This window comes from Petaurus breviceps, unplaced genomic scaffold (genome assembly GCF_028583685.1).
Source record: "Petaurus breviceps papuanus isolate PSGF00001 unplaced genomic scaffold, PetGlider_PUasm1.0 99, whole genome shotgun sequence".
Lineage (NCBI taxonomy): Eukaryota > Metazoa > Chordata > Mammalia > Diprotodontia > Petauridae > Petaurus > Petaurus breviceps.
In genome coordinates this window covers 8,049,505-8,053,180 of record NW_027187465.1, presented here as the reverse complement: position 1 = coordinate 8,053,180, position 3,676 = coordinate 8,049,505, and the positions used below count along the sequence as shown (strand labels likewise).

Below are 3,676 nucleotides of genomic sequence, written 5' to 3'. Positions count from 1 at the left end.
GCTCTCGTCTGTTTCTTCTTTCTTTGTTCTCTCTTAGGAATGAATCTGGGGAGATGCCCAGTCTATGTGACTGGGCCCTGGGCTGGAAGTCAGGAGAGATCTGAACACTTCTAGGCTCATATTTTCCAATTAAGGAGTAAATGGCCTATTTGGCCTAGGTTGAGACATTTACCCTCTCTGACTTTAGTCACCAGTCAGATAGGGAAAATGATATTTCCCTTGTCTACCTAACCTAGGGTAGATTGATTTCCTGGGGAACCGAGGATCTGGGCTTGGCCTCACAATATGGTAGCTACCTTTGTATGATCTGAAGGGCCACTAGGCAGAACCCTTTACCAAAAATATCATTCTGCCATTAGGCTTTTGAGCACTGATGACTTTTCAAAATGAAGAACTTCTCGGTGAGTGGGTGAGGGGTTGAGAAAGAGGAAGAGAATTTGAAACTCAAAAATTTTTTAAAGAAAAAAAGTTCTAAATAAATAACAAAGAAAAAGAACACCAGCCAAAGCTGATAACTTCTTTGAACAATATTAGTTGAAGCCCCAGGGTCTCCGAAGAGCTCTTTTGTGAGTCTAAAGCTTTTTCTGGACTGGCCAAAAAGCCCGGGCTCATTCATCCTCTGTCCCGCTTAGCGACAGGCCTCTCTGCTATATTTCCCAGGCTGACCACGGTGTGACAGCACAGCCTTGGACACACTTTTGGTCCCTATGAAAGCACCTAATGCTGTTAACTCTTTATTTAGTATTTGGATTTCCTGATCTGAGAGTCACAAACTACGCTCTCTTTTTTATCCTGATTGGCTGATCAAGAAAGTCAGGCTGAAAAGTTGGGCTGTCACAGGTGGTAAGAAAACTTTAGGCCTTGTAGAACACAGAAGGTTGGAACTGGAAGAGGTCTCAGGAGACAGAGAGCCAGCCTTGAGCCAGCCTTGAGTGGGCTCTTAGGACACGGAACACAGAATATCAAAGGTAGAAGAAAGGGGCGGCTAGGTGGTGCAGTGAATAGAGCACCAGCCCTGGAGTCCGGAGGACCTGAGTTCAAATCCAGCCTCAGACACTTACCATAAAACTAGCTGTGTGACCTTGTCGCTTAACCCCAAATGCCCTACCTTCCCCCCTCCAAAAAAACCAAACCAAAACAAAACAAAAAGAAAAAAATCCTAGAAGAAAACTGGAGAGATTGTAGGTTATTAGAGCTGGAAGGGTCTCCTTCAGTGCAGAGGCTGACCAGCCCTGACAGTGCATGACCTTGGGAATTTGGCCTAACCTCAGTCTCTTCACTGGAAAAGGGGATTAATAATATTTGAACTTTCACATGCGTCTGTTGTAAGGAAAGCTAGGGAGCTTGGTGTGTAGAGCCCTGGACTTGTAGTCAGGGAGACCTGAATTCATCTGTAGCCTTGGACATGTAACCTCTCATAGCCTGAGTTTCCTCATCTGTAAAATGGGATAATAAGAGTTACTCCTTCCTTGGGTTGTTATGAGGATAACTGAGATCATATTTACAAAGTGCTTTCCAAACCTTGAAGGGCGATATCTAATAACCAACAGTAAAGTAATAATAATTGCAATCTTAAAGGGCTAGGGAAAGGTGAGATGTCATTATTGGAGGGGCCAAGTGCTTTGCCTGATATCTCAGAGCTAGGGCAGAGCTGACGCTGGCCTCCCCCGATGCCCCTTTGTTCCTCTGGGTTAGGCACTGCCCTTTTTTAGGAAGAGGTTCCTTAGCACTGAGTCCGGAAGAGCTCAGTGACTTCATAGCATTACTTTTCTGCACTCCAGGAGAGACCTGAGGCCTGGAGCGACTATCTGGAGAAGTGGGTGGGAAAGGCCTATGAGAAGAGATGGGGCACTGAAGATGGAAACTGGGCAGATTCCATTTTCCCTGCCTCTTACTTCCCAAGGAGGAAAGCTGGGGCTCTGGTCCCTTGACTGCAGCTCTCTGAGAGAGGCCCCCTGCCCTTTCTCAATTGCTCAATGCCCTTCCAGGAGGGCCCCTGTGAAGGATGCTCTGCTCCCTGCCTTCTCCCAGGACTCAGGGCTGTGTTCTCTGTGGGGCGGCTCTTTTATATGAGACCCCCTTGGCACGAAGTGCTGCCTTTTTGTCCCTTGACTTTATTTTCACATCATTTCATGCTCTGAGCAGATGCTACTTCACATGGTATCATTGTCTGGTTTTCACAGGACCGAAAACAGCATTGTCTGTGCTGAAACTGGGACTTCCTGACCCTGGCTGGTCCTTGACAGATTTCTGCTTGTCATCTGAGGGATGCCTGAAGGGAGGAAGGAAGAAAGAGAAAGAGGAGAAATGAGTGAGAAAATGGGGAGAGAAAGAGAGAGATTAGATGGTGGGGAAATGGGAAAGAGATGGCAAGGAGAGGGAAAGAGTCAAATAAAGAGAGTGGGGGGAGACAAAAAGGGAGATAGGGAGAGACAGAGAGACAGAGACAAAGACAGAGAGAGGAGGGCGGAGAGTGAGTTTAGTTGATGGAAAAAAGAAGTGGGGGGCAGAGGGAGAGAGAGCCAAGTAGAGAGTGGGAAGAAAGAAGAAAGGAGAGAAAATGAGAGATTAGTTGGTGGGAAAGGGGAGATGAAGCAGAGAAGGGAGAGATGGAGGAGGCAGAGCTGCCGAATACCCAGGAGAGAGAGATGCTAGCTGCTGGGAGAGGGAGAGGAGAGAGCCTGGGTTGAGTTGAATGGCCATATCTAAATTTATTATCTTTATAACTTTAAGGTGCACCCTGAATGTCTTCCTAGGCTGGGCACTGGGGGGCAGGGAGCAGCTTTCTGTGGTGCTGGTGGCAGGGGACTAGGGGGACAGGTAGGTGGAGGGGTTAGTAGGAAAGCCTAGGAGCAGCTGCTTTGAGCTGCAGGTTCTGGAAGGAAGGCATTCTCTGCAGTCTTCCCAGAGAGCCATCAGGAATCTGGGGCAGGAAACCTTGGCAAGGCTCCCCCCTCCCCCTTCCCCGAATCTCTGCAGTCTTGGCCAGCTTCCTGCTAGGGCTCTTGCACGCTGGGAAGTCATCCTCACCCCCACCCTCACCCCTCTCCTGCAGCTCTGGCTGGGGCATCGAGCCTTGAATCTGACAGGGGAAAGCTGGCTCTGGGCCTGATCATGGGGCATGGAGAGAGGACCAAATGGTGCTGGGGGGCGGTGGAAGCATTGCTCCCCCCTAGCATTTCACTACAGTAGTAAAATGCTTTCTCTTTTCCCAAACACTTTCCCATCCATAAGCTCATCTGAGCCTCACAATAGCTCTGGGAGGTAGATAGAGGAAGGGTCATCCCCAGCACACTGAAGCCCAGAGGTGACAGGAATCCTAGGGGGCTGGGTGTGGGAGGGCGGAGGCTCCAGGAAGCCTCCCAGGTGGTCTTTGCCTCCACTAGGTCAGATGCTCCAGCCAACTGTTAAATCATCAGCAGGTGCATTTACCCCCAGGAAATCTGCAAATGCTGGAGCTTGGCTTATTGTTTTGGGGATTGCCAAAATTGCTGAGAAAGTGATGGAGAAAATGTTAGGGCTGCAGATTAAATTTTAAAGTGTGTCCTGAGGACAGTTTTGGAGAGTTGGCTGGCGCACACAGGCTGACTGCGGCAATTGGGAGCCACTTTAATTTTTCTAATGCAACGTTTTGTCCTTGCTCCTCTCTGGCTCAAACACCTTCAATGACTCTTTA

General features: G+C 48.7%; 1 protein-coding gene across 1 annotated transcript in view; it reads left to right on the top strand.

Moving 5' to 3' along the window:
- The window catches only part of GRK3 (G protein-coupled receptor kinase 3), a 462,068-nt gene that overhangs the window by 167,716 nt on the left and 290,676 nt on the right, over window positions 1–3,676 (top strand). The gene's annotated exons all lie outside the window — the stretch shown is intronic.